Source organism: Thermobia domestica, chromosome 8 (assembly GCF_964235325.1).
Source record: "Thermobia domestica chromosome 8, izTheDome1.hap1.1, whole genome shotgun sequence".
In the NCBI taxonomy this organism is placed as follows: domain Eukaryota; kingdom Metazoa; phylum Arthropoda; class Insecta; order Zygentoma; family Lepismatidae; genus Thermobia; species Thermobia domestica.
Genome location: NC_137461.1, coordinates 126,833,021 through 126,853,046, shown reverse-complemented (window position 1 = coordinate 126,853,046; position 20,026 = coordinate 126,833,021). Strand labels below are relative to the sequence as shown.

At 35.0% G+C, this 20,026-nt stretch overlaps 1 protein-coding gene across 3 annotated transcripts in view; it reads right to left on the bottom strand.

Annotated features, from left to right (window-relative positions):
* The window catches only part of LOC145693198 (sodium/potassium-transporting ATPase subunit beta-1-like), a 219,264-nt gene that overhangs the window by 45,467 nt on the left and 153,771 nt on the right, over positions 1–20,026 (bottom strand). The window lies entirely within an intron of this gene.

The window sequence follows — 20,026 nt, the reverse complement described above, 5'->3', positions numbered from 1 at the left end:
CCTCCTTAATTGTCGTATTAGAACCACTAAAGTAACACAAGTGTGACAAATATAGGGGATGTCGGGAGAAAACAAGAAATATCATAAAATGGGCTAATTGAGAAAATTGAGTTTTAATTTCTTAATACCCTACTGTTTAAATGGATCACCAAATATGTAATATTGCTTACTGTAGTCACGTATTAGTTGGAGGAGGCCACCAGGTGACACTTATGTCCCACTTCCGCTCTTGTAAATACAAACGTTGAAAAACAAGGCAGAAAAAATTACTAGGAAAAGTGAAATTTTTCTTACATTGCCAAATTTTCATGAGATTCCCTTTTCTCTTCCAAATGTATTTATGAGAAAGAAGAGGAGGGGAAAAGTACTAGATTTGTTGACGAACGTATTAGAACACTAAAATATTATAAAAGGTACTAGATCTACTGCAGTACGAAAGTACTAGCGGTGGTCACACTGCCTGTGGTTAACTTTTAAACTGTTTATGTACTGAACAGTGTCAACTTCCTTATTCTCAGTGTTGAGAACTTCAATAACCTAACTTTTAAATTCACGGTAAACAACCAACAGATCATGAACTTTTTCACTTCAAAACACAGTCAAGGATTTAAACAACAGTTCAGTTTCGTTGATGTCTACATCTTTATGAAGCGAAACAGTTTCTGGATCAAATAACTCGCAGAACCGTTTCGTAAATGCAATCTTTTTAAGTTAAATAACATTGGAAACACGCTTTTTTTTTTTTACTTATTATTAGTTATAATTAACAAGAATTGTACTTTTCACTCTCATTTATTGCAAGTAATGCCGAATTTCGCAAAAATTCGCGATAATATAAACGTGATTTCCGGGTTTGAAACGAAAAGTTTGAGGTTTCCTGAAACATATACGCATTTTGTTTAACGTTTCGAACATATCACATTAACGAAAAAGTTTCACCTCTATTCATAAGTAAAACTCAAATTTGAATAGAGATAAAATAAATGAGATGGTTATTTTCTTAATAGCAAACATTTTAGTTTTACAAAATAAAACCATTCCAAAATTTGAATGTTGATCAAAAAACATGTAAAACAGCCCAAAACGTTGCTTACGGGAATGATTGAATATAATCAACATACTATGTTTCTTGATCAACAATCAAGGGGCACATATACATTTAAATTTTGGAAATGCCCCGTTTTGCAAAATGCAAATCTTCCCTTTTGAAAATGACCTCTTCGAATGCAGTTAACCGAAATACCATTATTTATAAATTTGTTTCGTTGGTTCTAGATTTCATTAAATTATAGTATACACACACATTGATCTTTAGGATATAAATTGTTATAATTCATCGAAATACTAATAGAACATTGTTATTATTTATTTATTTATTGGAGGGATATCGCCATATTCCTCTTCTTTTCATTCCAATTATTTTGAAATATTTCTACAACATAAAACAAGAAAGTCCTGACGTACTGTTTGCCACAGAAATTCTTGATGTACAAAGTCCGTGAGTTAGGCAACCCAACCTACGCCTGCTCCAAGATTAATTACTCCTGGTAGTGTAGCTAGAACAGCAACATGAAGTTGCCACACCTGTTTAAAGAACAAATCGTAAAGTGTGTCTTTGTGCAGGAGTGAGGAGAAACGCTGGCTGACGAAATTACAGAAAGGAGTTTTTGGATACTTGTAGTCACAGAAAACAGCACAATACCAGAAAAAAATATACGGACACCAGAGGCGCCGATGAGTAGATAACAGTCAGGGGGCTTAAATAATCTTATAATTAACTCAAATGAGTATTATATAACCAAGTTAACTTACTTCAAATGACTATACATATATGCGTATCAAATAATATACGGATAGATTATGCGGTATATACATCAGTTTATTTTTTAAAAATGAACACAAAATCTTTTGAAAATGCTAAATATTGTTATGCAATAATTTATTTGTAAATATTAAAAATGCAAAATTCGATAATACTTAAACGAGTTGGAGAACTTACCCGTACTAAGCGTATTTCTCCTTAGGTTGCAAATACAACTGAGAGTTCGTGATTTGTTTAATATTTGTGCATATTTCCACATTGAGAAAAAAGGATAAAAGAGGAAAATATAGTGTCAATAAACAAGAATTTAAAAATTAGCAAGAAATTAACGGTTAATATCAAATATAGAACCATTAACAGAATTAACTCTGTAACTCGTTTTCCATTCACTTTCCTTCCTTTATTTTCAGGATTACATCATCACTGAATTTCTGTACTGGAGATTATCTTTCATTTAGCAGCATCCAATTGGAGCTCAGACTTGTAAATGAAACATTTTAAAAGGAGTAGACGGCGAAGGCGGGAATCTAACCTCGGCCGCCAGATTAGAAAACTACAACTCTAACCACTCATCTAAAGAGTTACTTCTTTCGGTTCGTCTAAATAAAGTTCCTTTTCTGTTCACTCAGAACCGTAGCGTGTTAATTGTCAGATTGATTGGCAAAACACAGGAATATGTAATTGACTCGGAATACATTATATCACTGTATTCACTAAATTATCAACATTACAGATTTTTTAAAAACAAAATACAGAACTCCTTTATTTTGAATCAAATACGACTCGTGCATTATACTCGTAAATAAACTAAAGACAAATGAATTGCTGCGTAGTAATCGTGGTTAAGTGGTCAAGGCGCTCGACCAGTAATCTGAAGATAGTCGAATCGAATCGGATCCACGAACGACCAGTACATTTCCTTTAGTTTAGAATCTTTGGTGGCGATTGATCGGCGATGACACACAATTCATTTTCTTCTGATATTTGAATACACGGATCTTTCAATACTTGAACTATCAAATCTTCAGGAATAATAATAGTAATAGTAATAATAATAATAATAATAATAATAATCCTAATAAATTAATAATAATTATTATCTCATAGATGATTAAAAGTTAGGAGCTTTTTATCGCTCTTAGCATAACATTACAACCAGAAATGTAACATTTGGCAAGAATATTTCGGTTTTGTTTAGTGTTGCTCACGAGAAGAAGAATCTCTCATCTCTTTTCTGAAACAAAATAAACAAAATTGAGACGAGAGTTAACATTTTACATTCAAGACGGGACAAGGGTAACTCAAATTATTGTCTCGCTTTGGAGATGGAAATCGAGACGAGACGAAAAGTATCGTAAACATTTCTCTTTTTACCTCGATTCTCGAAATAATGTATGTCCATTTTTTAAGTAAAAATTGCTTTGTAGACTGAATCTTGTACGCTATTTTGTTACTTTGTATTTCGACCTCATTGAATTTATTATGATCAGTGTAGGTATTTTTGTAGCAAAGCTTTTATAAGTATTTCTACATGTCCTAAAAGTTAGTTCATTATATAACAGAAATTTTCAAATCACTGGTAAAATCTTCCAATGTTCCATGTTAACTACGGTGGGAATAAAATTTAATCTATGCCGTAAATATTATTGTTTCCGCAGTCGTTGTTTAAAAAATGTTCTTGACGCTTCGTGTCTACATCTGTAGACAGTGTGCGAATTACAAGGGAAATGAGGAGGAAATCTCCTTTGGTTATACCAACATCCAGTATTAGCAAAGGGGATTTTCCCCTCAACTTCTTTGTAATTCGCAAACTGTCAACAGATGTACACACGAAGCGTCAAGAACATTTATTACACAACGACTGTCGTAACGAGTGGCGTATTTAAGTGGGACACTTCCGGACTTAAGCCCCCCAAAATGTTATTTAACATATTAAAGTAAATGAAATATCTTGGAGAATTTTCACATTTCCAGGACTTATGTTGTCAAAGCCCCCGAAATGAAATCGTAAATGTGCCACTGTTCGTAACCATAATACAACTCGTGATATCAGTACCTACTGCTGTTGGTCTTCGTCGCCGAGACTGCTAGCACAACTGGTTAGTAATTATAATTACTTTTGGCGTGGGTTCAAACCGGTCTCAGAGAAACTTTTTTAATTTTTATATTTTATTTTTTGTTGTTTCCCACACACAATTTCCATTAAAATATGATAAATAATACTCAAAAAAGTAGTTTACTTTCGTTACGCGTGCAGTTTTCCTGTATGAATCCATAGTATAGGTAGTAATAGTAGTCGTAGTAATAACGGGTCAGAAGCCCCGCAGGGCTCGTTTTGTTCCAGCTTGACTGCCATGATATTTATTTAACCTCAGCTGCTTCTTCAATTTTCTTCTTTAATTCCAACAAAGTTTCAATTTTCTTCTATTACTATAACACAATACATACATTAGAAGGTCTGGACAATCGCAAACTGCAACCAATCAGAAACATGAATTTAGGTCCTATGGCTAGGGTCGAGGGTGAAATAAAAATATACTGTTCAGAAGATACTGTCTATAATGCAGTAAGTAGAGTGGGTCGGAAGAGTGGGCGGTCGATCGGAGTGGGTCGCAGTGGGTCATGGTGGTGGTGTGTCGCAGTGGGTCACATGCTGTTGACCCTCGAAGCACTGACCCACTCAGAAAACTCGATCCACTGACCCACTCCAACTCTGATCTGAGGGTGGGGTACTTGGTTCGTTCCCAAGGCAAGTAAGCTTGAAGTGGACAACATCGTGCTCGTGGGTTTTCTAGAGACACTCCAATTTCTTCCCATTTTCTCCTCCCACTAATTTGCCCATCATAATTCACTTGCTTTAATCATGGTCTTTTATTTTCAGTGGAAAAATAGTTTTAGTGGACAAAAGCCCCCATCCAAAATTTTGAAATTTGATGCCCGAAAATCAAAACGTGGACCGAAGCGAACGAAATTGTCCACGATATTTAGACCCGAAATGAGGGAATATGTCTTTCATATTTTCCTGCAAAAAAGGTTGGGTGGGCACGGATTCCGAAAGGCCTTTGATCATGAAATATAAAAATTGCTAATAACAGTATATCAGAAGTGCCTAAAGGTCATGAAGGGTTGCAACAAAACTTTGTGTATGGACAATACGCAGAAAGGAAAAAAAATATTTTTTTCATTTTCTGCGGAAAAACTGTTTTAGAGTGCAAAAACCCCTACCCAAAATTGTGAAAATTGACGCCCTAAAGGCAAGAAGTAGTGGACTGAAGTGAATGTAATTGTGCACAGATATTGCATACATAAAATGAGGCAATATGTGTTTCGTATTTTCATAAAAAAAAAACTTCCAAACCTTTGATTACGAATTATCTAGTGCTAATAAGTATACGTCAGGAGTGCCTAAAGAAATGGAGGATTGTGTAGGGTCAAACGCAAAAAATAAGGAAACATGTGTTTTCAGCTTGTGCGGAGAAACAGTGTTGGGGCCAAGGCCTCTTCCGCAAAAAGTAAATATTATCGTAGAAGCACGGGAAGGAGTGGATCGAAGCGATTGAAATTGTGTGTAGATATTGTATATGTAAAATAAGGCCATTCCTGTTTCTCAATTGTCTCCATGTAATCTATTTGGTAAATATAAGGTGTGGCAATTAAATAACGAGACTAATGTCATAAACGTAATGTATTGCAAAGAAAGTTACAATTGACTGTTATCTCCTTCAATATACTCACATCCTCTATCTATGCACCGCTGCATACGTACCTTCCATTTTTCAAAGGAATGCTGTAGGTCATCAGATGGCACCCTGTTCAACAACTCTGCCGTTTTTCGTTGCGCCTCTTCCGCAGACTGAAAATGTGTTATCTTCATTGCCATTTCCACTTTGGGAATAGATAAAAGTCACAGGGAGCGCCAGGTTTTGGGAATACGGAGGATGGTCGAGGACAGGAATACGCTTGGGTGCTAAAAACTGCTTCGCAGAGAGGGCATTATGGACAGGCGCATTGTCTTGGTGGAGGATCCATGCATCGTTCTTCCACAAATCCGGTCTCTTATTTCCTTATTCTTTCCCTCAGCTTGATTAGAACTTCTTTGTAGTAAGTCCGATTCACCGCTTGACCCTGAGGCACCCATTCAGTCTTGGTGATACCCCTGATATAGATAAAAACGATGAGCATTGTCTTCACTTTCGATTTGCTCATTCGTGCTTTTTTCATTCTTGGCAATGTAGGAGTTTTCCACTGCATGGATTGACTCTTAGTTTCGGGGTCATACTAGAAAATCCAGGTTTTATCACATGTGATGACTCGTGTTAGTAAGTTTGGTTATGCCTTGATTCATTCCATGACGTCACAGCAAACGGTCTTTCGAATGTCTTTTTGTTCGTGAGAGAGGTTTCTCGGGACAATTTTTGCACAAACTTTTGTCATGCTTAAATTGTCATGCAAAATTTGTCTTACTGTCTCTTTGTTAATGTTCGTCATTTCTGCGATCATCCAAATGCTCAGACGTCTGTCTTTCCGCACAAGTTCGTTAATTTTTTGAACATTTTCATCCGTTCTTGAACTTTAAGGGCGGCTGGGTCGTTCATCATCTTCAACCTCCTTCCTACCTTCTGAAAATCATGTGTGCCATTCGAAAACTTTCGTACGTGATATAGCATTATCACCATACACCTCTCTTAACATTACACAACATTCCGTGGTGTTTTGCTAACTTCCACCAGAAATTTGATGTTAATGCGCTGCTAAAATTTATTGTTCACCATGATTCCGTCACTACTACATAACACTGTCCTGTTCATGCAAGCCTGCAGACAAAAGAAAAGCTTTCAGAATCATGAAACCGACTGCAGCTGCTCATGAAGGTTCAAGATCAACAACACATCATTAGCTACCTCCCCCCCACGATCCTGCGCGACAGGATTTGAGCAGTCCCGTTATTTAAATTGCCACACTTCGTATATTGATATCACGAGTTATATTATAGTTATCACAGTCATTGTGTAAAAAATATTCTTGACGTTTCCTGCCTACATCTGTTGACAGTGTGAAAATTATAGGGGAATGAGAAGGAAATCCTCTTTGGTAATAGTGGATGTTATTATAACCAAAGGAGATTACCCCTTATTCCACTTCTATTAAGCGGCGAAAATCTCTCTCCAATATTGGGGGGGACGGGTAAGACCGTTTCCATATTTTTTAAAGCGATGTTGAAAATATTTATGATGTTGAAAAACAATACTGTGGAGGATCAGGGGAGCAGAGTTGTCTTCAAAATTGGGAGGCGGGCAGATTTGAGGCTTATTCTGGGGGATATAAATTTCATCTCATTTTCCTTTATGGGAATCGGACACAGTTCATCACATTTTTCCCCAAAAAACACATTTCAAATCGGATTACTGGGGCACAATCCCTCAGTTACAAGATTGGAGGGGACATGTCGCCCTCATACCCCCGTGCCATTAGTGCCAGTGCTTGTAATACCCACACTGTCAACAGATGTAGACACGAAGCATAAGAACATTTTTTACAGAACGACTGTGGTAATCATAACTCGTGATATCAATTTATTTACGAAATAGATAATATTTTACCAGTTACCATGAAATATTGAAAGATTTTACAACTGATTTGAATATTTCTATTGTTTTAATTCATTATAAACATAAGGAGAATTAACATTATATTTGTAGCTACAAGTGGCTACTTTATTGGTTGAAGCAAAAAACAAAGAGTTGACACCGGAAGGAATCGAACCCGTAACCCTTAGAACGTGAGTCACAAATGCTTCTGACACTGCTACGTCGTCACTTAATAAGTTCGCGCAACGTACGACATAAGCGTCGAGTTGAAAACTTTAACACGCTTTTTCTATGATATATTAGGCCATTGCGCTCTTCCAGTTTGTAATATGAACACTTTAAATGTTCAAAATCATGTTTCAAAAAATGACCCGATGTTAATTTACCGAAGTCTGCTATCTCTTTGTAAGTGAAAAAAGAACTTGAGGCATTTTTGGATATTGATATTTGTAATTGCAATAATAGAAAGATAAGGAGATACTTTCGGTGAATCAGAAAAGAAAGTGGTCTATATGTCTATTTTTGTTTTTTAATTTAAATTTGAAGTCTCTCGACTATAGTATTTTATCATGACAGAAATCATTGTGTTTCGTCGTTGTCGTAAACGTGTGGAATTTGCTCCATAAACGAGTGATTTTTGAACCTTTGCTCAACAGAGAAGTCTTAGCGTAGTGGCGTGAGCATTCCTTTCATGATTCAGGGGTCCCGTGTTAGATTCTTGCTGCAGTAAGTACTTTTTATGATCTATAATATTCATACTTCTCATGTGTAATAAAATGAAAAATACTCAATTTCTTTCGGTCTTACAAGTTAGAGTGGAGACGGCTTTCTTCACAGGGGAAATACTAGCAAAATGACATTACATGTCTGTCTACAATCTTGATTCGTACTGTGGTGGAAAACGTTACGTCTTTAGCAAACAAATCATGAATACGACCCCTAAGGGTTATGCTTCGGGTCTAGTATGAGTCATAAATGTGTCTGAAACGATATTGTTTCCGAGCAATTATTCCGAACGTCTTCCACTATTACTCCTACTGCTAGAAAAAAATAATATTTTCATTCGGCATTTCCAACACGTTCCATATATCCGTTCAAACAAATTTGTAAATAGGAACTATTCTTTCTTATATTGGTATGTATATTGTGTTAAAATATCAATATAACGCATACATAATCCAAAGTCTTTTAGCCAGAGAAAGCGTGTTACTATGTATCGTTGTGAAGACAAATCCTACTTAATTTCTGTTTAGGCATCTGAAGTTTCGATATTAGTATTTTCCAGGAGATGACACCGTCTTTCTCAAGTCTCGTTTCCTTTCGGACACTAATCGCTCTTATCATTTCTCTATCACTGTCTCTTATCCTTTCTTTTTCTTTTGTTATCAACTTCAGTACGCCATTACAATAGGACGTAATATTGAATTCTTAAATTTTCGCTAATAATAATAATAATAATAATAATAATAATAATATCAATAATGGTGTTAAAATTTTTAAAGTCCCCCTAAAATTAGGCAAAACTTACAGATAAATCGGGATTTCGGGAGGGTGTCTGGACCTCCGGGACACACCTCTGCAACTAGCAAAATTCTAAACCAACGCGTTCCACTGAAGTTTTATGTAGAAAGTATTCTACTGTACGTTTTGAGGAAGATAACTGCAATAAAGTAACTTAATATCACTGAACAGTAAGGTATATAATAAACTAACTTTTAGGATATGTAGAAGTAATTATAAACAATAAATTCAATGAGCTCCGAAATACAAAGTAACAAAATAGCGTAAAAGATACAGTCTACAAATCAATTTTTACTTAAAGAATAGACATACATTATTTCGAGAATCGATATAAAAAGAGAAATGTTTACAATACTTTTCGTCTCGTCTCGATTTCCATCTCCAAAGCAAGACGATAATTTGAGTTAGCCTTGTCCCGTCTTGAATGTAAAATGTTAACTCTCGTCTCAATTTGGTTTGTTTTGCATGAGCAATGATATGAGAAATTCCCCTTCTCGCGAGCAACACTAAACAAAACCGAAATATTCTTGCGAAATGTTACATTTCTGGTTGCAATGTTATGCTATGAGCGATAATAAGTTCCTAACTTTTAAACTTCTATGAGATAATAATAATAATAATAATAATAATAATAATAATAATAATTATTATTATTATTATTATTATTATTATTATTATTATTATTATTATTATTAGTCCTGAAGATTTGATAGCTAAAGTATTGAAAGATCCGAGTATTCAAATATCAGAAGAAAATAAAACTTGTGTCATTGCCGATCAATCGCCACCAAAAATTGTAAAGTAAAAAAAATGTACTGGTCGTTCGTGGATCCGATTTGATTCGACTTCCTTCATATTACTGGTCGAGCGCCTTGACCACTTAACCACGATTCGTACGCAGCAATTGATTTGTCTTTAGTTTATTTACGAGTATAATACACTCGCCGTATTTGATTCAAAATAAAGGAGTTTCGTATTTTGTTTTTAAAAAACTGTAATGTTGATAATTTAGTGAATGCAGTGATATAATGCCATCCGGGTCAATTCATATTCCTGTGTTTTGCCAATCAATCTGACTATTAACAAGCTACTGTTTTGAGCGACCAGAAAAAATTCTTTATTTAGGCGAACCGAAAGAAGTAACTCTAGATGTGTGGTTAGAGGTATAGTTTTCTAATCTTGCGGCCCGCGTTCGATTCCCGCATTCTCCGTTTACCCTTTTTAAAATTTTCATTTACAACTCTGAGTTCCAGTTGGATGCTGCTAAAAGAAATATAATCTCTAGTGGGGAAATTCAGTGATGATGTAATCCTGAAAATAAAGGAAGGGAAATGAATGGAGAAAACGAGTTACAGAGTTAATTCTGTTAATGGTTATATATTAGATATTATCCGTTAATTTCAACAAATATTAACAAATATTATACAAATCATGAACCTTCAGTTATATTTGCAAGTTAACTAGAAATAGGCCAACTTTAATACGGATAAGTTCTCCAACTCGTTTGAGTGTTATCGAATTTTGTATTTTGAATATTTACAAATAAATTGCCAATAGTTAACATTTTCAAAAATTATTTAACGAATAATGAAATCAGCAATTTCTTCTTTCGAAGTAGTATTACGTACGAATCAGTAGCGCCGGAACCTAGGAGCTCACGTCCTGTTAGACCCCCAAAATTTTCATTGGGGGTTGGGTTCTTCCTCCCAAATGATCCATCCATACTTTTAATTGATTTGCAGGTAGGATTATTGTTAATAGTTTCAAAACCCAGCGCAAAGCTTTGAGTTAGTTAAAAAATAACCTACCATATGTACCGCATAATCTATCCGTATATTATTTGATACGCGGATATGTGTAGTTATTTAAACTAAGTAAACTTGTTTATATAATCCTCTTTGAGTTAATTATAAGATTAACTAAGTCTCCCGACTGTTATCTTCTCATCAGCTCCTCTGATATCCGTATATTTTTTCAAGTGGCTGTGTATAGTTTTACGTGTGTATCATACAAACAAGAAGTACTGTGAGTACAAGTATCTAAAGACTCCCTTTTGTCATTTCGTCAGCCAGCGTTTCGCTTCATTTCTGCACGAAAACACTCTTTACAAGTTGTGCTTTTAACAGTTGGGGACAACTTCACGCTGCTGTGCTAGCTACTACCAGGCGCAATTAATCTTCGAACAGGCGTTAGTTGGGTTGCCTAACTCACAGACTTTGTACATCAAGAATTTCTGTGGTCCACTGTACATACTGCACCAAGTAGTGGTCTATAACAAGAGTTTAATCCTTTGTCTCAACTGTCCAGTAACCCTAACAGGCTAAACATTGAGTTGCACTCACATGTTGGGCGAGACTCGCAAAAACTTTTCCACGATTTTATTGCGCTAATTTTGTATCTTTGGAAGTTCTTATTTATTATGAAACAGAATGTAAAGAATAATCCGCCCGATGCAAAGTCGTTTTTAGCGTTGTAATAAGTTTGTTGGGTTTGACTAACGCATGATGCTGTTCCGTATTTGGAAACACGTAAGCGAACTTAACAACAATTTAGATCGAAAAAAGGCGAGCTACAACTTTTTCGTAGGGTTGTCCAAAAAGAACAAGACAAACCAATACAAGAGACAATAGGACTAAATTAAATTGATTTCTCTTAAAGTGTTTGGACAAACCTGCGGAAACGTCGTGGCTTGCATTTTTCCATATAAATCGTTGTTAACTTCACAAACGTTTTACTAAATACTATCACGTATTACTCAAGCTCTTAGTACAATGCTAAAAACTACTCTGCATAGGGCCCAATATGTTCACTTAGTATTTATGGCAGCAAAAATACGAGTACATATTGTATTCAGGTCCGTATTTAGGTTAGTGCTATTCTGAACTCGAGCACTTGGCGGCAGAATTTAGGAGTCGTCAAAATTTTGGATTTTTAAAAAGATTTACAATAAAGTAATATTTAAAACTAACAACCCGCAGAATCGAATGCAAGCGCGGCAAAAAATTAATTCCCTGTAATTATGTAGTTACCTATTAGCTAGCTTATCTCATTATTTTTAAAGTCATCCTCTCCTACCCCCACCCCAAACGTTGAGGAGGAATTTGAACATCATAAAAACTGATACCGTTAAAGTCAGCGACCTCTAAAACTATAAATTCAACACTAATATCTGTCGTTTTCGATTACTTTTAATGTCTCGCTCCCTCCCTGGGGAGCGGAGTATGATCTTGAAGTTAAATTGGATTAAAACTGTCACTATTCATCTCAGTGACCCCAAAAACTACGAATTCAACTCCAATATTGGTCATTTTCGATTATTTTTAAAATGCCCCAAAGTTATTCTTATGGAGACTTTGCACTCCAAAATCTCAGCTCATTTGCGACCTAATGACCTGGAACAGGTTATTTGGATCATTTCTCAGAGCTTTAAAACATATTAAAATTTCATATCTCTATCTTTTATGGTTCATCTATCACCACACCATAATGATCATTGAGAGAATTAGGCCTCAACAAGAGCTGGTATTTGCAAAATCACGCGGCTTGTTTCCTTGTTTGAGACGTAAGTTTGTGCGAGGGCAAATTATTTAGAGCACAGGGGCGCACAATAAATAAATACGGGCCTGATTGTATGTAAAAACAATCGTAAATAATTCGAGTGAAAAGGGTCAAAGATAGCTAATTGTTTTCGTAATGAACAGTTCCAAAAGTTAGTAAAGGATAAAACAAAAGAGTTTTTCTTTCTATTATGTTTCACACTTTCTGCAGAAGTCCACAAATCTACTCATTATTCTTATATTGTTAGAATTTCTCAATTGCATTTCATTGGCACATTCTCCTGGAACATGACTTAATATGTTTAATTATGCAGATTTATAGTTTCAAAAATTCAAAATGACACGTTACATGGGGAAGATATTATCCCAATCATAGTTTCAGAATATAAAAATTATGAATTAATTACTAAATGAAATTTTTATGAACAGAAATCTATAAAAAAAATCCCTAAATTAAAACCGTGACAGTAGTTATATCTTTGGGGTTTAATATTTCACTGGAATGAAATTTTTGTATCGTTTCTAATCATTTAAACATTCTTCGTACGGTATTTCAACTTTCAAATAATATGTGTGAAAACCTTTTGTATAAGGTGTTTCAGTTAATTAGTCCCTTTTTCATTTTATTACTGAGACCAAACGAATTAACGTGTACAAATAACTAAAGCGTCTCTGTAAAGAGTACTGTATTAAGTTACTGGCGAAGAGAATGTATAACATGTTTAATATGTACACCCATGCCTGTTGCGAACCTCCCACATACGAATCGTGAAGCTCTGGAAAACCCGTCTACAGATATCTCTGTCGACAAATGTGCAGCAATCAATGATTGCCATCCGCAAATCTTGCAGTACGAGGAAACCTAGCGAACACTTTGTTCTTCAGGAATCCCAATAGGAAAAAATCGCATGAGTTCAAGTCAGGGCTGGTGGGTGGCCACGAAAATCCGCAATCCAAGGGTACCGAAAATCGATTTGATACTACTCGATCCTGGAACTTGGAATGGAGATAACTGAGCACTTCTGCACTTGTGTGTCTAGCCCCTCCTGTTGGAACCACTGTCGACGTAATGGGATCCTTTTCCATTACAATTCAGGAAGAAAAAAGGACGCCAACATTTCTTGGTAATTATCGATCGAAGATGAAGGGATTAATCAACCCGTTGGTTGACGGTGCACACCACACTAACAGTTTACCTGGATGAAGACTGGTCTTCTCGAACAAGTGTGGATTTTCCAATTCCCAGAAACAGACATTTTTATCTGTTTAAGTCCCGCGTGAGGTGGAAGTACGCTTCATCTATCATCCACAGTTGATCCTGCACATCAAGATTTTCTTCCTTGTGATCACTGAATTCGCGTACGAACGTCTCCCTCTTAATACGGTTAGAGTTCTTAGCCCCTGGAATATATGCATTTTGTAGGGGAACACCTGCAGATTTTGCCAAAGAATACGCAAGGTGCTGGTCAACGACACATCATTTTTCATAGACAAATAAATGTCTCAACGATTTCTTCGTTGGAGAGTCCACAACACGAAGACGAATGGCCTCGATGTTTCCAGGTGTGCGAACTCGAAACTTCCTCCCACCATTTTTCTTTCCCGTCACGTTTCCCCTTCGTCGGGGAATGCACGGAATTGCTTCACAAATCTTTTGATTCAGTTTTATCGGGAGCACATGAATACATTTACTTCTTTCTGAACATTCTTTGCACGGTAGTGGGCGATTTCATTTCAAGATACCACTGTAGAATGCGCGATTTATGTTCCGTCGTTAAGGACGGTGCCATTTTGAAGTACACTGAGAAAAAAATTGTAGGTGGCGTACTTAAAAAGATAGGTTACATGCGTAATTCCTGTAGTTTTTGGACTTAACGTTCAAGCAGACGTACAACTGAAAACGCATGTTTTATAATACTTTCTGTATAAGTGTTCCATCTATACGTATTTTCTGTATGAAACAATGTAGGCGGTCAGATCTCACATACAAATGGACGTATATAACATATGGCTGACAAACGTAACATAAGTATATGTATGTGATATACGGAAAACTGTTAGATGTCAGACATCCTCCAACGGCATGATGTAACATCTAAGGGCAGTGCCTATGTAGGATACGGATAACGTATGTTCCATACTGATTTCTATAGTAAACAAGAGGATACCGTATATTTGTATCGTGGCGGACATAAATCATTGATCAGGTAATGGCGACTGCTTTGAAACAAATGCAGAGTATGAGAATTAAATCTGTCATATCTGTAGTTTCGTGTGGAGAAGAAACAAACTTGTGAACCAAAGATTTAAGAACAACTCAAGTTATTAATATAAACTTTGCCGAAGATTATTCACTTATATCATCATAAAAGAAATACAAAAGACGTTCAGAAACAAAAAAATATAACATTCAACTTTGCAAGAGGAGGCAAAGAAACCTAACGTAACAAGACTAAACACGAATCATTTACCATGTAGTAATCGTGGTTCAGCGGTCAAGGCGCGCGACCAGTAATCTGCAGGTTCGTGGTTAGAATCCACGTCGGGCAACGATTTCTTTCTTTAAGATTTTTGATGCAGTTTGATCGACGATGACACATGTTTTATTATATTCAGATATTTGATACTCTGTTGTTTCAATACCTGAACTATCAAATGTTCAGAAATAATAATAGTAATAATAATTATTATTATCTCGTAGAAGATTAAAAGCTAGGAGCTAATTATTACTCAGGTCATACCACTACAAGCAGAAAGGAGACATTTGACAAGAATATTTCGGTTTTGTTTAATGTTACCCATGAGAAGATGAATTTATCATCTCGTTTCTAAAACAAACAAAATAACATGATAATTAACATTTTACATTCGAGACAGGACAAGGCTAACTCAAATTATCGTCTCGCTTTCGGATGAGAAACGAGACGAGACGAAAAGTATCGTAAACATTTCTCGTCTTGTCTCGATTCTCGAAATAGTGTATGTCCATTCTTTAAGTAACAATTGCTCTGTAGACTGAATCTTATAGGCATTTTGTTACTTTGTATTTCAGAGCTCATTGAATGATGGTCAGTGTAGGTATCTTTGTAGCAAAGCTTTTATAATTACCTCTCCATACCCTAAAATTAGTTTATTATATGCCTTACTGTTGAGTGCTATTCAGTTATTTTCATTATTTCCTTAAAACATACAGTAGAATACTTTCTAGATGAAACTTTAGTGGAAAGCATTCGTTTAAAATGTGGATAGTTGCAGAGGTGGGTCTTGAAGATACGGAACCCCTTCTTCGAAATCCCTACGTTTAAGTAAGTTTTGCAAAATTTTAGGGAAACTTTAAAATTTTTAATACTGTTATTATTATTATTATTATTATTATTATTATTATTATTATTATTATTATTATTATTATTATTATTATTATTATTATTATTACTGAAGTGTTGCTAATTTAATGATTCACCCGGTTCCACCCAGCTCCCGCCTAGTGAGCATTGTGCTGGACAAACGACGTATGTGTAGGTTTTCACTGGGTTCCACTTCCTCTCACTTTCTTTATTTCAATATTTCTTTCATTCTCATCATCGACGTCTTCTGTAGCTTAGCCGGCATAACTATTACTTAAAAACTTTTTTTGTGGATCTTGTGAGTTCAGTTTCCCTACTTTCTACATGAAATTTGCCGGAAAACTTTCCATTTAACATTTAGCTAGTTGTAGGGACGTATGCAGAGGGTATGTCCTGATGGTCCTAACACTTCTCTCCAATCCCGACTATTTTGTAACTATTGCCTAACGCTATAATAGATTGTAGATTTTAATACAATCTGTCCTCATACGGAATTTGTCTTCTAAATTATTATTATTATTATTATTATTATTATTATTATTATTATTATTATATTATTATTATTATTATTATTATTATTATTATTATTATTACTGAATATTTGGGACCTCAATATTACGTCCTATTCCAATGCAAATAAGATACTGAAGTTAAGAAAAATGAAAAGAAATTTTTTGGACCCTCTATAAGGATGAATTGCCTTATAGGAGATACTTTGGAAGGAAAAGATGGGGAAAAAGGTGTCAGCTACTGGACAATATGAAAATCGAACCTTCGGATACCTTAACAGAAACTAAGTTGGATTTGTCTTCATCACTATACATAGTAACTCCCTTTCTTTGGGTAAAAGACATTGGATTATGTTTGCGTTGTTTTGTTATTTTAAGAAAATATACATTACAAATATAAAAAAGAATAGTTCCTATTTACAAATTTTAGTTGAGTGATTATATGAAACGTGTTGAAAGTAGTGAAAGAAAATACTATTATTATTTTTAGTAAGAGTGGAAGAACAGAAACAATTCCACAATGACGTTTCAGACAAATTTGTGACTCATACTAGGCCTTAAGAATGACCCTTTTGTATTCAAGAATTGTTTGCGAAACACGCGAAGTTTTCAGACAGTAGGAATCGAGATAGTAGACTCTGATGTCATGTTGTTAGATTTTCCCTGTGAAGGAAGTCGTTTCAACTATAACTTGTAAGAACGAGAGAAATAGACGATTTTTCATGTTATTATACATCAGAAATATCAACATTCTAAAATATATTTTTTTCTGAATTTACTCGGAGGGGCTCGAACCGGAGAACCCTAACACAAGAAACGAATGCTCAACCTACTACCCTAAGACTGCTCTTTTATGTAAGAGTCAAGAAAGGCTTGTGTATGTAACAAATTGAAAACGTTTAAGATTCCAATATTTTATTAACGATAAAACACTGATTTCAGTCATGATAAAATACTATAATCCTGAGAATTCAAGTTTAATTTTTTTTAAAAAAGACCGAAAATATCTCCATATCTTGTCTCTATTATATTCGGTTACTCTCCTTTTACAGTTATTTCCAGTAACCTTAAACGACGGGAACACGAACACAGATACATCGATAACATTTAATATTTCAAAGGCTCTCCCACCGGGAATCGAAACTGAGACCTCGACAACTGAACTATCTAAGGCAAGTAAGCCAGAGACGGACAACATCGTGCTCCTGGGTTTTCTCGGGACACTCCCACTTTCTCATTCCACCAATTCTTCCATCATAATTCACTTGCTTTACGAGTAATCATAGTCTTCCTCAACCTAACAGGCATAGTCGTGGCACATTAAACGTAAAGATTTCATTTGCAGCTGTTAACCCAAACAAATCTGAATCGAAAAACAGTTGTATTTTCTATTTCTCATTAACGTGTTTTCACAAAAAATATGTAGAAAAAAACATGGGAAATCGTAATTCCATTCAAAAGTGAAATAGAACTTTTAATAATATAAAATAAAATGAAACCAATTACGGTCCGATTTCTGAAATAAACGGACACATTCTATTTCAAGTTTAAACCGAACCCATACCAGTTAATCCAGAGATGGCATGGGTCAATGAAAACGACCCACGATTCACTGAACCAGCTCCTACCGTGACCCACTTTGACCCATGACTCACTATGATCCATCACCCACCGGGACCCACTTTGACCCACCAACCACTATAACCCACTCCGACGCACCATCCAAAATGAACCACGGATGAACCAAAACACATCGTCATCAACTCTGAAAATGATCCACGGCCTCTTCTCTATCGACTAAAGAGTTTACACTTGTAATACAATCAGGTTGTAGAATTCTAAGTAATAGGAGTTTGAATTTCTAAGGTCAATCGCTCAAGCACCGTTCTGTTACAATAACGATGGATCTGACCTTTACGATATAAAATGGTAAAGTGTTTGTCATGAGTAAAATTACGATGAATTTCAACTAAATTATCATGGTCTAATTATTTCGTTGTTGAATTATCGATACTTTTCAGTGGAGAAACGGATGAAAATTTTAAAGTTCTAAATCAAGGTAAGTAGACCAACATACAGAAGCTTACATTACAAATTTTTATGTGTATTTTTCTCACAGCTCTATGGGTTGATTTCTCTGTCCTCTAAGCGCTCTATATAATAAACAAGCTTCAGCAATTATTATAGTAGAAAGCGCATGAGCAGATCCAGGGGGCCCTACGCCCTCCAAAACAGGAAGCTTTTTTATGTTATATATAAATAAAACCCAGAGTTCGGATCTCTGAAAAGTATCTCTAAGTAGCAGTACTACAACCCGCCGCAACCCAGAAGTGCGTTCTGGATTCGCCTCTGATGGTAAGCAGATATATTATGCGAAGCACTTTATTGTTTGTTTCCCAACTAATATCGATCATTTTCGATTATTTTTACAAACTAACCCACTATCAATTTACCATATATAGAAAGTGCCGCCCTTTCCTATAAAGGAGAAGTTTTAAAAATGCTAGGAGACGTTCTGTTCATTTTCAATAAAGAGTTAAAATACTGAATTTCAGCTCCGTAAGTTGAACGGCTTGTAAGATACTCAATTTTTTCGCAAAAATTCGAATCCCCACTATCCCTTAGGATATTATTATAATGAAAGCAATATGATAACATCCAAGTTAGGATTAAGGCCTAACTACATACCAAAATTCATTTTATTTGACTGCAATTTGGTCGTGATGATTAGGCACACATAATTACATTCAATTTTTATATAATAATTTATATAATACAGTGATTCAAAAATGTATTTTTTTCCTGTAGTTAGCTCTTCTAAAAACTTACAGGCTGTGTGTCTCGAAAGCATCAGAATTTTCGATTTTCATATTGTCCAGTAGCTGACACTTTCTTTTTCCCCATCTTTTCCTTCCAAAGTATCTCCTATTAGGCAATTCACCCTTATAGAGGGTCCCAAAAATTTCTTTTCATTTTTCTTAACTTCAGTATCTTATTTGCATTGGAATAGGACATAATATTGAAGTCCCAAATATTCACTAATAATAATAATAATAATAATAATAATAATAATAATAATAATAATAATAATAATAATAATAATAATAATAATAATAAAGGGTGATAGTATGTGTCGTGATGAAGACAAATCCAACTTAGTTTCTGTTAAGGCATCCGAACGTTCCATTTTCATATTGTCCAGTAGCTGACACCTTTTTTCCCCCATCTTTTTCTTCCAAAGTATCTCCTATAAGGCAATTCATCCTTATAGAGGGTCCAAAAAGTTTCTTTTCATTTTTCTTAATTTCAGTATCTTATTTGCATTAGAATAGGAAATAATATTGAGGTTTCATAAATAAAGTAATAATAATAATAATAATAATAATAATAATAATAATAATAATAATAATAATAATAATAATAATAATAATAATAATAATAATAATTTAGAAGACAAATTCAGTATGAGGACAGATTGTATTAAAATCTGTAAAACCGCCCCTAGCGTTAGGCAAAAGTCACAAAATAGTCGGGATTGGAGGGAAGTGTCAGGACCATCAGGACATACCCTCTGCATACGTCCCTACAACTAGCTAAATGTTAAACGGAAAGTTTCCCGGCAAATTTCATGTAGAAAGTAGGGATACTGAACTCACAAGATCCACAAAAAAAGGTTTTTAAGTAA